Source organism: Balaenoptera physalus (genome assembly GCF_965194825.1).
Source record: "Balaenoptera physalus genome assembly, chromosome: 21".
Classification (NCBI taxonomy): domain Eukaryota; kingdom Metazoa; phylum Chordata; class Mammalia; order Artiodactyla; family Balaenopteridae; genus Balaenoptera; species Balaenoptera physalus.
In genome coordinates this window covers 25656525-25675137 of record NC_138902.1, presented here as the reverse complement: position 1 = coordinate 25675137, position 18613 = coordinate 25656525, and the positions used below count along the sequence as shown (strand labels likewise).

Below are 18613 nucleotides of genomic sequence, written 5' to 3'. Positions count from 1 at the left end.
AGCTAGTCAAAAGTATAGGTAAAATATGATGTTTTAGATATAGCCAGGAATAATTCACAGAAGCCATATTCCTGCTGGATCTAGCAAAAAAGGCTGCATTTGGAAAACTAATCTTAAAGATCCGAGACATTAAAGAGATGGTGGGGGAGGAAAGAGTATGAACCAGAAGTCACAGTCGATCACTATAACTTATATGTAAGCATGTTTTGTTTAAATCATACATGCTTAAATTTACAAACATGGACATCTTTAGACTGAAATATGTCTTCAGGTTAAAACACTTCCTACTGTCTCAGAACTTGCCCAGCTCACTCTTTATTTGAACTGCCCACCTCTGGTAGGCAGATTCAAGGTCAGAATGAGCAATGTGTGACCGGGGATCTAAACATACAAGATTTGCACAATATTTAAAGGAGAAAAGAGGATACAAAAGGGGAAAAGGAGGATGAGGCAAATTAATGGAGGATTTTTAAACCCAGAGAATAAATCTGAACTCTGTTTCATAACTCCTTGGGAACCACAATATTTCAAAAGAAAATAAAAATGATATAACAGGATTATAGAGATTAATCTGAATCCTTTCCACACTTTCTTGAGAATAACTCTGAAATAAACTGAAACCTCTTAAAAGTCAGATTTGACTTGTATATATATTTTGCCTAGATTGAGATATTTCCTGAAAGTCAAGATTTTACAAAATATTTGCACTTTAAACTTAGAAGGTACATTAGAATTTAGGCCTGAAGTGAAACAGAGAATGATGCACCACCTAAAAAGTCATTTAAAAATGTGAAATTGTTACGTGAGAAAAATAAATTGTATATCTAATTTATAGGAGTATCGTGTCAGTGATTTAGAGAATATATTAAAGTTGATTATTATGTAGATAGATTATAATATAGTAGTGTGAAAGGCAGAGTATATTTTAAAATCCAGGAAAAGATATATCTAGTGAATAAACACATTTATAGTATAAGCAAGTGACATTTTTGTTTTTAGTAGATACTCAGTAATACTAGAGTTCTATCTTTTTTGGGATCTAACCCTCATAGTCACTAAATCAGCACTGAAACTGTATGTATTTCTGGTTTTACTTTTACCTGTCTGCCTATTCCTTCTCTGACTTCTGCTGCTTCACTTAATATTCCTATTTCCAACTATGGTGGAAGAAAATGCATGATCAAGTCTGTATTTTAGAAGGATGGTACTAGTCACAGTATGGAGAATAGACTGGAGAAAAGTATAACTTGAGGAAGAGAAATCAGTTTGGAGGCTGATGCATAAAAACGCTTGAGACTATAGTGGCCAATGCCATGGTAGTGACAGAATTGAGAGATTTGGACAAACAGGAGAAATATTTAAGAGATGGAATCAATAGACTTTGGCGACTGATTGATGTGATAGAAAATAGTCAAAATTAACCTCTGGGTTTCTGATTTGAGCAACAGTGTGTAGTTAGTGGTGACACCCAATGAGATAACAGAATAAGGCAGAAGCATGTAAGGGTGAAAGGGAAGAAGGTAACAAAGATTTGGAGTTCCCTGTTTTAATTATTATTATTATTTTTTACAGTAGGTCCTTGTTGGTTATCTATTTTAAAAATAGCAGTGTGTACATGTCAATCCCAAATTCCCAATCTATCCCCCCCACTCTTCCACCCAGGTAACCGTAATTTTTTTTTTAAAGTCTATGAGTCCGTTTCTGTTTTGAAAATAAGTTCATTTGTGTCATTTTTTTTAGATTCTACACATAAGTGATATCATATGATATTTGTCTTTATCTGACTTACTTAGTATGATAATCTCCAGGTCCACCCATGTTGCTGCAAATGGCATTATTTCATTCTTTTTAATGGCTGAGTAATATTCCATTGTATATATGTACCATATCTTCTTTATCCATTCCTATGTTGATGGACATTTAAGTTGTTTCCACGCCTTGGCTATTGTAAACAGTGGTGCAATGAACATTGGGTGCATGTATCCTTTTGAACCATGTTTTTCTCTAGATTTATGTCCAGGAGTGGGATTACTGGATCACATGGTAGCTCTATTTTTAGTTTTTTAAGGAACCCCCATACTGTTCTCCATAGTGGCTGTACCAATTTACATTCCCACCAGCAGTGCAAGAGGGTTCCCTTTTCTCCACACCCTCTCCAGCATTTATTGTTTGTAGACTTTTTGATGATGGCCATTCTGACCGGTGTGAGGTGATATCTCACTGTAGTTTTGATTTGCATTTCTCTAATAATTAGTGGTGTTGAGCAGTTTTTCATGTGCCTCTTGGCCATCTGTATGTCTTCTTTGGAGAAATGTCTATTTAGGTCTTCTGCCCATTTTTTGATTGGGTTGTTTGCTTTTTGGATATTGAGTCACATTAGCTGTTTGTAAATTTTGGAGACTAATCCCTTTTTGGTTGCATCGTTTGTGAATATTTTCTCCCATTCTGTGGGTTGTCTTTTCATTTTGTGGTTTCTTTGCTGTGCAAAAGCTTTTGAGTTTAATTAGGTCACATTTTTTATTTTTGTTTTTATTTCCATTACTCTAGGAGGTGGATCTGAAAAGATATTGCTGCAATTTATGTTGAAGAGTGTTCTGCCTATGTTTTCCTCTTATAGTATCCAGTCTTACATTTAGGTCTTTAATCCATTTTGAGTTTTTTTTTTGTGTATGGTTTAAAGAATGTTCTAGTTTCATTTTTTTACATGTAGCTGTCTGGTTTTCCCAGCACCATTTATTGAAGAGACTGTCTTTTCTCATTGTATAGTCTTGCCTCCTTGTTGTAGATTAACTGACCATAGGTACATGGGTTTATTTCTGGGCTTTCTATCCTGTTCCACTGATCTATATTACTGTTTTGTGCCAGTACCATACTGTTTTGATGACTAGCTTTGTAGTATAGTCTGAAGTCAGGAAGCCTGATTCCTCCAGCTCCGTTTTTCTTTCTCAAGATTGCTTTGGCTATCGGGGTCTTTTGTGTCTCCATACAAATTTTAAGATTTTTTTTATCTAGTTCTGTGAAAAATGCCTTTGGTAATTTGATAGGGATTGCATCAAATCTGTAGATTGCCTTGGGGAGTTCATTTTTAAATGGGTTAACTCTAATGTACTTTCAAAACATCCATTTCAAAACATCTTTGGAGAGTGAGACGTCTAAGAGACATTTACATATATATCTAATGACAGAGGTGTAGGGAAGAAAAACTACAGATCTGGGAATTGTCAGCACATAGTTGTTCACTGAAGTCATGGGAATGGATAAAATTGCTCAAGAAGAGTAAATAGGGTGAGAAAAATAGAAGGTCTAGAGGGCTAGAAAAGAACACTGATGAATACTTGTAAGTTCATAAACTCATAGACAGGAGCCTGCAAAGGAATCTGGGACACAGAAGTAGGAAGAAAATGAAGGTAGGAGATATAGTGTAACAGAAGGCAAGGATAGAATTTTGAAAAAGAAGAATGTGGTGGTCAAAAATGGTCAAATGCTGGGGAATGATCAAATACAAAACAACCTGAAAAGACTTATTTTTTCTTGACTATTCATTTGAGACACTAAAATACTTAAAAACTATAACAGTTAAAAAGAAGTTAAAAGACAGTAGTATCTATCCAATGACCTGCAACACGCTTAAGATCCACCACTGGTACGTTTAAAGTACTTTGCCCAGCAGTATATCATAGTAGTTAAGGACGGAGGCTCTTAAATTAGAACACTTGAGTTTCAGATCTGTCTTGAGCACTTGGAGAAGTTCATTGTTCTGGGCCTATAACATTAGGATTATATTAGCATCAACCTTTTTAAGCTATGGAGGTTTAGTAAGTTATTATTATTCCAATGCCCTCCACAACCTGGTCCCACATTCCTTACCTGGCTCTCTATGCTTCATTCAGGTCACTCTTCTTGCTCCACCCCCTCCATCCAGGAAGCAGTGCCTACGTTTACATCTTGTTAATGCCATACCTGCCCAGGACTCCTACCTAACCAACCTCTCTACACTTCGGGTCTATGTATGGTTCTCTCTGAAGCCATTCCAGTTTAATTTACTCATTTGACAATTATTAACTGAGCATACCAAGTATTTACTGGATACTAGGAATATAGCAATGAATAAGATAAAGATAGTCCCTGCCCTTCAGTGAAAATCCTAAATAAGTGACATGTGCTCTGAATCATAAAAAATAAGTAGGTATTTCTCATTCATTCATTCAACATTTATATACTGAGAACCCCTATATATTCAAGAACTGTTTCAGAAGCCAAGAATAAAACAATGAACAAAAATATAAGGGGGGAAACTCTCCTCATGGAGCTTACATTCTACAGGGAGAAAACAGACAGTAAAAAATTAATTAAATTATATGAGAGACAATGATAAATGAACTGAGGAAAAGTAAAGCAGTGAAGGTGGAAAGAAGTCATGAGAGAAGGGGTTGCAATACTAATAAGTGGTTGGGAGGGGCCTCTCCAAGGCAGTGGCATTTTCAGCAGAGATCTGATGATGTCTAAAAGCCATGTAAATACTTGGGGAAAGAGGGAAGAGCCAGTGAACCAGGCTCTACTGAAGGACAATGTCTGGCATATTTTAGAAAGAGTAAAGAAGCCAAGAGGACTGAAGGACAGTTGATGAGGAGAAATGGGTAAGGTTGGTGAAGCAGTACAGGGCCAGATCCCAGAGCCTCCTGGGTTGGAATTTTGAAAATTAACTGTATGGTGGGTAAAGATGGAAGCTAGGATATAGTTAAAAGACTACTGCAATAAGTGGATTAAGAAATAATTAGAGCTCAAACAAGGGTGGTAGGTATGGTGAGAAATCATTGGAATCTGGACATATTTGGAAGGAAGAGTCAACAGGATTTTCTGAAAGATTAGATGGTGGGGTATGGCAGGGAAGAAGTGGTGAAGGAAGACTATGAGGTTTTTGAATTGAACATGAGAAGTCAAAGGCTATGGGAGAATTAGGTCTGGGGCCTGAGATGGGGAGTCTGTCCTGTACCTGTTCATTTGGAGACACCTAGCAGACTTCCAGGTAGAGGTGTAACATGAGCAAGTTGGATTTATCAGTCTGGAGTTTACAGGGAAGATCTGGCCCCAAAATAAAATTTAGGACTCAATAATAGTTAGACAGTATTTAACCTTTAAAGCTGGACACCAATTAAGTAAATATAAATAGAGAAGATGACCAAGATATGAACCCCTGTTAACACCAAAATAAGTGCAGAAGATAAAAAATGAACGAGCAAAGATGATTAAGAAGTAGCAGTCAGAGAAGTAAGGAAAATCACGAGTGTGGCCTCCTGGAAGACAAGTGATTCTGGATGAAGAGATCAGTTCTGTAGATACAGAGAGAGCAGTCACATGAAGACCCAGAACTAAAAATTGAATTTATTTCCCTGGAAAATATTTGTGCCCTTGACTAGAGCATTTTCAATGGAACAGTGAGGCAAAAGCCTTATGAAAAAATAAGGAAACAGTGTAGACAACTGTTTCAAGGAGTTTTGCTCTAAGAGGGATCATCAGGTAAATAGAACAATATCTGGAAGGGAAAATGGTGTCATGTCCCTTTAGGATGAATAAGGAGATGTTTGCATTGCTAACGAGAATGATTCAGTAATAAAAGAAAAAATCAGGATGATAAAGAAAGAGGGGAGAATTGTTGGAACACTGCCATCGAATAGATGAGATGCGGTAAGATCTAGTACACAAGTGGGGGTGTCAGTCTTAGATAAGAGCAGAAAAGGTTCAAGTAATACAGCAGTACACAGACTCCAAGGGGCTGTGCGTAGAATGCAGTGGCGGAAGGAGATCTGGGTACTTAAATGGGATAAAAACAAATCTTACTTTTCACTATCTTCTAAATATATCATTTCCTTCAACTATGAATGTAGTTGACAGACCACAATAGTTTTAGCAGCACCTGTGATTTTCATTAGTGAAGGAAATGCAAATATCTTCATACTATAACATTTTCATATTATAACAGTAACTATCTCAAAATATTGTTTATATTCATACTACTTGAAAACTATGGTAGTTATTAGATCCACACTAGGTTTGGTGATTTAATGCATTAATAGGAAACATATATATTCCAATATTATACATTTTACTTACACATAAGAGAAAATGCTCAAATTTTAAAATGAGATGTTAAAATTAAATAGCAATAGCTATACTATCTATGGTTTGTTACAGAAGTTTTAAAAAATTCATCTTAATACATGATTTATTCAGAATTCCAAGAAATGGTTCAATAAAAGAAAAGCCGGCTTAAACATGGTGTTTAAACACGAGTCATTTCAAGTAGTGACAGATGTATTTACAGTATTTATTTATAATTACACACAGAGCTGTGGCACTTCTCACAACATAACAAAATACTAAACAAACATAAACTTCTAAAATGCAAAATGGCCCAGATTTATAGAAACTCTTTTTCTAAGTAAGTATAATTGATATTTCCTTTTTTGATTTTAACAATTTAAACGTCCAGTACTTCACTGCTCTCATTAGTTCGGAAATTTAAATTTTTGTAATTAATTTAACTACAATTTTATTTTTGTATCTATTTACTAAAATATTCATGCAAAAAAGGACATGATTCATAAGGGTACATACAGTTTAATGAATTTTTACATGAGCATACCCTTGTAACCAACACTGAGATCAGGAAGTGGAATACTATTAGAAAAACAGGAGTCCACTGATGCCTCTTCCTAATCATTACCTGCATAACCCTCCGAAGGGGTAAGGATATTTTCTTGAAAATGCTGAATCATAGAGTATGTGTATACCAGGCTTTAGTGGACTAACCAAACATTTCTCAGAACTTTCGACCAAATTTACACTCCAACTACCAGTGTTTCAGAGTTCTGGTCCATTCACATCCATACCAACAACTGGCATTATCTCTGCATGTGTGTGTATGTTCATCTTGGCTATTCTGGTAGAGGTGTGGCAGGCCATAATGTAGGTTTTTTTAAATTAAATTATTTATTTATTTATGGCTGCATTGGATCTTCGTTGCTGTGCACGGGCTTTCTCTAGTTGTGGCGAGTGGGGGCTACTCCTCGTTGCTGTGCGTGGCTTCTCACTGTGGTGGCCTCTTGTTGCAGAGCACGGTCTCTCTAGGCATGCGGGCTTCAGTAGTTGCGGCTTGCAGGCTCTAGAGCACAGGCTTAGTAGTTGTGGCGCACAGGCTTAGTTGCTCCGTGGCATGTGGGATCTTCCCGGACCAGGGCTTGAACCCGTGTCCCCTGCATTGGCAGGCGGATTCTTAACCACTGTGCCACCAGGGAAGCCCTATACTATAGTTTTATTTCACAATATCCAGATGATTAACAAAGTTGACTATGTTTTCATGTGTCTGCTGAAATTTGAACGTTTTGGTAAAGTACCCAGCAAGTCTTTACTCCTCTTCAAAATTTGATTATCTGACTTTTGCTTATTGTTTTCTAAAAGTTCTTTATATATATAAAATAAATAATTATACACATGGCAAATAATCTTTACCAAGCTTGTGACTTGCCTTCCTTTTCATTTTCTTAATGGTATCTTTTGGCAAACAGAAGTTCTTAATTTACAGCAGTTCAGTTTACCAATTATTTCTTCCATTATGGTCTGTTTCAAGAAATCTTTGCCAATCCAGCAATCATAAAGATAAATACCTATGTTTTCTTCTAAAAGTGTTAATGTTTACATTTCACACTGAGATGCACAACACACTGAGATTCACAATTCACCTTTTATTTTATTTGAGCTATAGCTGACATACAACATTATATTAGTTTCAGGTGTACAGCATAATGGTTTGATATTTGTATATATGGGGAAATGATGACCACAGTAAGTCTAGTTTAACATCTGTCATCATACATATTTATAGACTATCTTTCTTGTGATGAGAACATTTAAGATCTACTCTCTTAACAACTTTGAAATATGCAGTACAGTACTGACTATAGTTGCCATGTTGTACATTACATCCCCAGTAGTCATTTACTTTATAACTGAAGTTTGTACCTTTTGACACCCTTTGCCCATTTCACCTACTCGCACTACACACCCCCTCTTCTCTGTATCTCTGGTTTTTTGGTTTTTTGGGGGTTTTTGCTTTTTTTGTTTTTGTCTTAGATTCCACATGTAAGTCTTTCTTCACTTAGTATTGGGTTGGCCAAAAAATTCGTTCGGTTTTAAGTGGACATTTTTCAGTTTCACCAAGAACTTTATTGAACAACGTATTCACTAACCGAATGAACTTTCTGGCCAACCCAATATAATAATGCCTTCAAGGTCCACCTATGTTGTCACAAATGGCAAGATTTAATTTTTTAATGGTTGAATAATATTCATTGTATTTACCACAGTCTTTATCCATTCATTGATGGACACTTAGATTGTTTCCATATCTTGGCTATTGTAAATAATGCTGCAATGAACATGGAGGCACATATATATTAGTTTTTTAATTTTCTTCTGATAAATATCTAGAAGAATTGCTAGATCATATAGTAGTTCTACTTTAATTTTTTAAGGAACCTCCATATGCTATTCCACAGTGGCTATACCAATTTACATTCTCACCAATAGTGCATGAGGGTTCCCTTTTCTCCACATCTTCTCCAACACTTGTTATTTCTTGACATTTTAATAATAGCTATTCTTACAGGTGTGAAGTGACATTTCATGATGGTTTTTATTTGCATTTCTCTGATGATCAGTAATACTGAGCATCTTTTCACATGTACCTGCACCATCTGTATCTCTTTAGAAAAATGTCTATTCAGATCCTCTGCCTATTTTTTAATTGACTTGTTTGTTGTTTATACTACTGAGTTGTATGAGTTCTTTATATATCCTGGATATTAACCCCTTATCAAATACATGATTTGCAAGTAGTTTCTTCCATTCAGGTTGCCTTTTCGTTTTGTCGACCTTTGCTATGCAGAAGCTTTTTAGTTTGATGTAGTCCCACTTGTTTATTTTTGCTTGTTTTGCCTTGGTTTTTGATGTCAAATACAAAAAATTATCACGAAGAAAAACGTCAAAGAACTGTCAAATACAAAAAATTATCACCAAGAACAACATCAAAGAGCTTACCACCTGAGTTTTCTCCCGGGAGTTTTATCGTTTCAGGTCTTACATTCAACTCTTTTATCCATTTTGAGTTACTTTCTGTGTATGGGGTAAGGGTAGGGGTCAAGTTTTACTCCTTTGCATGTGGCTGTCCAGTTTTCCCAATACCATTTATTGAAGAGACTGTCCTTCCCCAATGTATATTCTTGGCTACTTTGTCATAAATTAATTGACCACATATGTGTGTGTTTATTTCAGGGCTCTCTATTCTGTTCCATTGATCTGTATGTCCATTTTTATTCCAATACCATTATATTTTGATTACTACAGCTTTGTAATAAACTTTGAAATCGGGGAGCATGATGCCTCCAACTTTGTTTTTAAGATTGATTTTGCTATTCAGGGTCTTTTATGGATCCATAAAACTTTAGGATTTCTTCTTTCTATTTCTGTGAAAAATGCCATTGGACTTTTGATAGGGACAGCACTGAATTTGTACATTGCTTTGGGTAGTATAATATTTGGTAGTTAATGTTAACAATACTAATTCTTCCAATCCATGAGCATGGCACAACTTTCCATTTATTTGTATCATCTTCAATTTCTTTCATCAGTATCTTAATAGTTTTTGGTGTACAGGTCTCTCAACTCCTTGGTTAAACTTATTCCTAGGTATTTTATTCTTTTTGATGAATTGTATATGGAATTGGTTTTTTAATTTCTCTTTCTGATAGTTTGATATTAGTATATGGAAATGCCACATAGTTCTATATATTGATTTTTTTTTTTTAGCCTGCAACTTTACTGAATTCATTTACTAATTCTAGTAGTTTTTTGGTGGAGTCTTTAGGGTTTTCTACATACAGTATTATGTTATCTGAAAATAGTGATGGTTTTACTTCTTCCTTTCTGATTTGGATGTCTTTTTCTTGCTTAATTGCTCTAACTAGGACTTTGAATATGTCAAATAAAAGTGGTGGAGTGGACATCCTTGCTTTCTTCCTGATCTTAGAGGAAAAGCATTCAGCTTTTCATCACCAAGTACCATGTCAGCTGTGGGCTTGTCATGTAGGGCCTTTATTGAGGTATGTTCCCGCTATTGAGAAATCTTATGATAAATGGAGTATAGAAGTTAGTGGTCACTCCATGTACTGGATCTTCACATTGAGGCTTACTTGTGACGACTTTATAATAAGCAAAAAACTCAGACAACCACATTCAAATGCAAAAAGAAGAAAGGCAGGTCCATCTATCTATGAGTAATTTTAAAATGTTGTTCGAGTTTATTGAGAACATTACCTATCCTCCTTAAAGAAAATTAAGTGCTAGATTTATTAACAAAAATACACCCTAAGAAGATATTAATTCATTTCATTATATTGTTGCCATACTCCTGACCCAAACAAAAATATACAGAAATTACCTATGTCTAAACGGACATACCTATCTTCAAATGGGCAAATGATTCAATTGCCTGATGGGAAAAACTGTTTATTCAAACAGTTACTTCACTGGAAAAAAATATTATCAGCAATTAACTTGGAAAGAGAACAAAATAATATGCCACAGAGATCATACCTATATGATATTACATAGTACATAATTTTATTCAAGAAAAATCTGAAAGAAAAACTTATTCCACTCTATTTGAAGTCAGAGCAGTCACAAAAAAATACATTTCTACTGATACACCATAAAGTATAGACACCAAAGAACCTTTCAGGAATTGTGAAAATTGTGTAATAATATATATTCATCTTGAGCTTTTAAGTTTTTCATAAAACTAACATAATTAAACTGATATAATTTCTTTGAGACAGAAGAAACATTAAGGTATGTGAATCATCCTATAATGCAGAGCATCCTTGTTAAAAGGCAGAAAACAGCTTCTATCCTACTGAGATTTACTGTAATAATAAGGTTTGGGTTATTACACCTTTTAAATGATGTTTTATCTTTCATGGTTTTACTCGCAGATTCTTAGGATGTTTTTCTTTTATGTTTTTAATGAATGTAACTACTCCTCACACTCATATTTCTGGTTTGAAATGACAGCCATCTCTGAAGAGCATTAGCCTCCCATGAAGCTCTGCATTTAAGGGCTACAAAACATAACATTTTAACTCATTTTGATATTCCTAGTCAGCATTTCTTCCTGAAGACCGTAAACTATATAGCTATCCTACACTCCCTGAAGTTATGTACTGGTGTAGTTAAATACTTTACTCAACCATTCTGCTTTAAACTCACCATGAAGCAGGTGCTGTGTATACTTATTGTCCATCATCCTCCATCTTTAGGGGGTGGCGGAAGTTTGGAAAGCCAAGTGAAACCAAAACAGAACCAATGTATCTTCAGCTCCATAAACAATCATCAGTACCTATTAAATAGCAGTTAACAAGCACTTTTCCCCTTAGGAAGCACTTTCGAATACTCCTTTACCTATTTTTTTTTTTTTAAAACTCAAAACCAGGAAGCTCTAATATCTATGTGTTTGTTTCAACATTTGCATATGTTACCTCCCCTATGCCAGGAAATTGCAAGCTTTGTCTCTAGCCTACACCCTAAAGCACTATGTATAGCCTCCTCTCCCCAGTATACACTTCATTCTTAATCCCATGATTCATAAACAATAATATGAATATGATCATGAAAAAGAAAAAAATTACCAGCCATAGAATACAGTCTACTCAGAACTAAGGACTCATAACACTAAGTAATCTCAGAAGTACTTCTGCACAGGTTCAGTGGTAAGACACAACTGCTAATTGTAGGCAGACTTGTTCTTTACTAAGAAGTGAGCATGTGTCTAGAAATTCTCTACCGAATTGTGTTTCTCGTTATCTTCCTTTTGCAGATAAATTTTTTCATTACAGAAGTGGTCTGCTGTTGTATAGTTCATTACTATTTTTATTTTAGGAGCTTTCATTTTACTGTGCAATCCAAGGCTTTCATCAGGGTTTCTACAAATCAGATGACAAGGCTTTGCCAAAAATTATTTTAAAATATATTCTCATTTCCAAAGGAAAATGGGATATTGGTTGCTTTTAATAGACAAATGTTTAAGAATCTGAATAAATGGTTCAGCATTTTGGATAGCCTCTTAACTTTGTAAGGATATCCCAAGAATAGGATTTTAAAAAGACTGGAATTGAACAAATCCAGTTTTTCACTTAAAAAGTTTTTCTTTATAAACAAAAATCAAGTTTGGGGTGGTAATGGTGACTATCAGACAGAAAATGGTAAAGGAGATTCAAATTATTTATCTGACCTCATTGTTTAAGTGACTTGAATAGTTTCATAAGCCATCAGCAGATAAGAAAAAAACCCCACAAATCTGTATAATTCAACATTTTATATTCAGAGTAGTTTTCAAATGTATTGTTTGAAAACATGTCTGTTCTCTGCGTCCTGTTACTGACATCTGAAAGGCTGCCACTGGGGAGCAGATATACCTGCCAAGATTTCCTTCTCAAGTATGTGTTTGTGAATGTTAGAATATCTTCTGTTATGCCAAGCTCATTAGCTTTCAAGGATTGAAAGAAGAAAAACAAATCTGCATGATGTAGCACGGTGCAAGAAAATTGATTGTTGAAGTACTAACATTTATGCATCACATAAATGTTCTTAGGCATTTATTTACAGTCCTATGGCTCACATCCGACATACAAGACATGTGCCCAGATTTAGAGAACCCAGCACTGTGAAAAGAATACAGAACTTGAAGTCAGACACACACACAGAATCAAATCCCAGTTAACCATTTTCTAGCTGTGTGAGCTTCTGCAAATTGAGTTTACTGAATCTTAGTTTCCTTGTTTGTAAAATGAGGATAATACAAATTCCCTTTCATAGTTATTATAAGGAATAAGCATATAAAACATACCCCAAAAGAAAGGAGAGATGCAGTAAACGGTAATGCCTGTTATTACTAACTTTCAACAATAATTCTGGGGCTCTTCTCAAGGAGAGAGAATAATAAAGGCATGCTAATGTCATCTGAGTCCACTTCAGCCACAGGATTACATCTTAAGTAGACAGTTTTTTAGTAGACTGAAACAGTGACAAAATTTGGTATATTAATGTTGAAATACTAAAGGAGTTTTAACTTTCCAACAACACTTTGAAAGAAGTGCTGTATTTTTACCAAGAATATTTTTACCAAGAAACTGGGTAGCTTTACTGAATGAAGCAACCTGAGCAAAACGCTTTCAAACTTAATCACTACAGTGACTGAGATCATCCATAGTATCCAATTATACTAAATAGAGTATAAACTAATTAATCTCTTCTAACTCAATTATCAACAAGTGAGAAAATATTAAGAAACTTTCCTTGAAAACTCTTATCTTCCTTACTCTAAAAAATCCAAACTTAATCCAAACTTCAAATTCGTACTTCTCTATCTACCACAAAGCCATAGAGGTTCTCTGTGAATTTCTAGACTCTAGCTATTATTACAGATGATGGGTGCTTTAAGGTGATTTGCTTGGGCTGCTTATTAGTCTATCCTATCACATGCAAGTCAGTCATAAACACCACTAATTCTTGGTTGAAAAGAAAAATGGAAGGATGAAGGGCTATTGCAAGAAGGCAAAAGGAACAAACTGTAGCATTTGTATGCATGTATATTAAACTGTTTCATTTTTGATACTGTTTACAAATATTTTATACATCTTTTGTTACTTTTAAGTACCATTACTTTTCTTCTTCCTACTGGGAAAGAGACTATATTTTCAATTATCTATCGAAATTGTTTACTAATGATTTTTGGAGACTGACTTTGAATTCAGAGAACTGTTCAACTCTAGTATTAATTTCATTATTGGTTCTCCATAAATTGTGATGAAATTTCCAAATGGACAGTCATACCATAGGCAAATCATATCTTAAGTAAATCTCTTTTTTTTACACTTTTTTGTTCCCTGTATTTCTTTTTACTAGTGGTCTTAGTCAAAGTATAAGAACAGAAAATGATGAAAAGCAGGTGATTGTAGGCATCATTTTAAATTATCTCTACTAAGATATTTGCTAGAGATTTTAAGATACCCTTAACCTAATTAAGAAAGTTCACTTTCTTAATTCATCATGAATTAGCTAAATTTGGTTGGTAACACATTTTCAAAAAACTTTTTGCTTCTATGTTCATAAGCAGGATTTGCCATATACCATGGCACACTTTGAAGGTGGTGAAAGTAAGCCTTTGCAACAACTACTGGCACATGCAGAAAGCCAGTCAACTCTGCAGGACTAGGAGAAAGGACACAAACTAGAGCATTCAGCACCACCCTAGGGAAAGTGAGCAAATGGGAGGCTATCAGCCCCCAACCTAGCTTTACAAGATTGAGAGAAAGGATACAAAGGATACAATCTTGTGTATGCCCACAAGAGGGAACAAGAAGTGTGGAACAGGCTTATCCATAGAAAAGATCTGAGAAAGCCTCAGGGTCACTAACATGACTGAAGAAAGGAATTTCTCTCCCAAAGCCACCTAATTTTGGAGGAGGTAATGCAAGACTTCAATTTCAAGGGACATGACACCATCAAAGGAAAACAATTTTCCAGTGACCAACTAATAAAGAATTCAAAATAGTTGTTTTAAGGAAGCTCAGCCAATGAGCTACAAGAAAACACACAAAGATAAGTCCATAAAATCAGGAAAATAATACAAAATGAGAAGTTTAACAGAGAGATAGGAATCATAAAAAAGAGCCAAATAGAAATTTGGGAGCTGAAGAATATTACAAATAAAATGAAAAATGCCATAGAGAATATCAACATCAGATTGGATCAACTAGAAGAAAGAATCTGTAAAGTAGAGATCACTTGAAATTATCCAGTCAGGGGGAACAGAGAAAAGAATAGAAAAGAGTGACAAAAATCTACATAAACTATGGGATATCTCTAAACAGAACTATCTGTGCATTACTGGAGTCCCAGGAGAAAAGAAGAAAGGGGCAGAAAGTTGAAGAAATAATGACTGATGAAAAGAACCCCCCAAACAGAATTAAATCTGAATTTTCACAATTAGGAAACAAATACAACTGTCACTGAACAATGCATTTTTTTAAAGTTTTAGTTTAAAAATATGTATACATATGTATATTTACATAAAGGTCTTTATAAACATAGGAAAAAGTCAAAGGACTGCTTTGCTTATTAGACATTATCCCTAGGGAATGTCCCTTCCTGATGTAATTAAAATTGAGGGAAAAAAGATAGTTTTTAACAGCAGTAAAGTTACTAAAAAGTAGACTTGTTATTTTCAAAACTACTCTCTAAGCATATTTGCTAAAGACAAACGTGAACAATCTTGCCCTAATTTATTTTCTCCACTTTGCAAAATACTGTTCTCCCAGCCTAAATCATCTCCTCTAAGATACACTACAGTAAAACTGTCTAAAATCAAAGACAAAGAGAGAACTTTAAAAGCAGCAAAAGAAAAAAAATCCCTCATATACAAGGAAAACCCCTTAAGGCTATCAGTGTATTTCTCAGCAGAAACCTTGCAAGCCAGGAGAGAGTGGAATGAAGCATTAAAAATGCTACAAGAAAAAAAAAAATGCCAACCAAGAAAACTTTACCTGGCAAAGTTGTCCTTCAGAGATGAAGGAGAGATAAACACTTTCCCAGACAAACAAAAGGTAAGAAGTTCATCACCAATCAATTTGCCTTACAAGAAATACTGAAAAACATTCTTCATGCTAAACACACTGGTAAAGGCAAGTATATAGTCAAATTCAGAATACTCTAAAACTGTAACATGGTACTATGTTAATGACTTAAATCTAGAACAAAAATGAAATAAAAATAACAGCTATAAAAAAGTAAAATTGTGACATCAAAAACATAAAATGTGTGTGGGGAGAATAAAAGGTAGTTTTTGTATACAATCAAAGTTAAGTTGTCAAGGTAAAAGAGACTATTATAAGATGTTTTATGTAAAGCCTCATGGTAACCACTAAGAAAAACTACAGCAGATGCACAAAAGAAAAGGAGAAGTGAATCAAAGCATACCACTACAAAAAATCAATTCATAAACGAAGATAACAAGAGAAGAAGAAAGAAACAAGGGAACTACAAAACAGCCAGAAAACAATTAATAAGATAACATTAGTAAGTCCTTACCTATCAAAAGTTACTTTAAGGGGCTTCCCTGGTGGCGCAGTGGTTGAGAATCTGCCTGCCAATGCAGGGGACACGGGTTCGAGCCCTGGTCTGGGAAGATCCCACATGCCGCGGAGCAACTAGGCCCGTGAGCCACAACTACTGAGCCTGTGCTCCGCAACAAGAGAGGCCGCGATAGTGAAAGGCCCGTGCACCGTGATGAAGAGTGGCCCCCGCTTGCCGCAACTAGAGAAAGCCCTCACACAGAAACGAAGACCCAACACAGCCAAAAATAAATAAATAAATAAATTAAAAAAAAAAAAGTTACTTTAAATATAAATGGATTAATTTATCCAAAGAAAAGGCACAGAGTGAATGACTGGATAAAAAAGGAAGACATAACTATATGCTGCCCTCAAGAAACTCACTTCAGCTTCAAGGAGACAAATAATTTCAAAAAAAAGGATGGAAAAAGATATTTCACACAAGTGGAAACCAAAAAAAATAAGAAAAAATAATAGAGTATCTATACATTCATCAAACAAAATAGACATGAAGGAAAAAATGATTGCAAGTGACAAGGTAAATGAATAAAATAAAAAATGAAAGAGGAGACATTAAACTCATACTACAGAAATACAAAGGATTATAAGAGACTACCATGAACAACTGTATGCCAACAAATTGGATAACCTAGAAGAAACAGATAAACCCTTGAAACACAAACCTATCAAGACTGAATCGTGAAGAAACAGAAAATTTGAACAGACTTATAACAAGTAAGGAGATTGAATCAGTAATTAATGACCTCCTAACAAAGAAAAGCCCAAGACCAGGTGGTTTCCCTGGCAAATACTACCACATATTTAAAGAAGAATTAATACCAATCCTTATCAAAGTCTTCCAAAAAATTAAAGAGGGAACACTCCCAAACTCATTGTATGAGGCCAGCATTACACCGATATGAAAAGATAAAACTACAGATCAATATCCCTGCTGAATATACATGAAAAATTCTCAACAAAATACAGTAAACCAAATTCAACAGCACATTAAAAGAATCATACACCATTAACAAGTAGGATTTATCCCTGGGATGTAAAGACAATTCAACATCTGCAAATCAATCAATGAGATATATAAATTAACAAAATGAAGAATAAAAATCACATGATCATTAATGTTGATATAGAGAAAGCATTTGACAAAATTCCACATCCTTTCATGATAAAAACTCAATAAATTGGGTATAGAAAGAATGTACAACAACATGATAAAAGCCAGATACAATAAGCTCCCAACTAACATCATGTCCTCTAAGATCAGGAACAAGAAAGGGTGTCCTGTCATCAATCTTATTCAACATAGTACTGAAGTCCTATCTAGAGCAATTAGGCAAGAAAAAGAAATAGTGGATATTCAAATCAGAAAAGAAGTGAAACTGTCTGTTTGCAGATGGTATGATCTTATACACAGAAAGTCCTAAAGACTCCACCAAAAAAGGATTCGAACTAATCACTGATTTCTTCACTAAAGTTGCAGGATTCAAAATCAACATACAAGGACTTCCCTGGTGGCACAGTGGTTAAGAATCTGCCTGCCAATGCAGGGGACACGGGTTTGAGCCCTAGTCCAGGGAGATCCCACATGCCATGGAGCAACTAAGCCCCTGTGCCACTGCTGGGCCCGTGTGCCATGACTACTGAAGCCCACGCGCCTAGAGCCCATGCTCCACAACAAAGAGAAGCCACTGCAATGAGAAGCCCGCACAATGAAGATTAGCGAAGAAAGCCCACACGCAGCAACAAAGACCCAACACAGCCAAAAATAAAAACAAAACACAAAATCAGCATACAGAACTCAGTTGCATTTCTACACTAATAATAAATTATCCGAAAAAGAAATAAAACAATCCCATTTACAACAGCATCAAAAACAGTTAAATTCATTCCTAAGCATTTTATTAAGGAGGTGAAAGATCTGTACGTGACATTCATGAAAGAAATTAAAGAAAACAAATGGGAAGTATCTTGTGTCCAACTATAGATATCCAACTACCTAGATTGGAAGAATTAATATTGTTAATATGTCCACACTACCCAAAGCCATCTACAGATTCAATGCAATCACTATCAAAATTCCAATGGCATTTTTTACAGAAATAGAAAAAACAATACAAACCACAAAATGATCCCAGATAGCCAAAGCAATCCTTAGGGAAAAAAAAAACCAAAGCTGGAAGCATCACATTTCCTGAAATCAAACTACATAACATAGCTACAGTAATCAAAACAGAATGGTACTGCCATAAAAATCACATAAACCAATGGAATAGAATTGAGAGCTCACAAATAACCAATGCGTATGCCATCAAGAAATATTTGACAAGAAAACAAAGACTATACATCAGGGAAAGGACAGTCCCTTCAATAAA

General features: G+C 35.0%; 1 protein-coding gene across 8 annotated transcripts in view; it reads right to left on the bottom strand.

Moving 5' to 3' along the window:
* TUSC3 (tumor suppressor candidate 3) overlaps nt 1-18613 on the bottom strand; it is a 188242-nt gene that overhangs the window by 78251 nt on the left and 91378 nt on the right. The window lies entirely within an intron of this gene.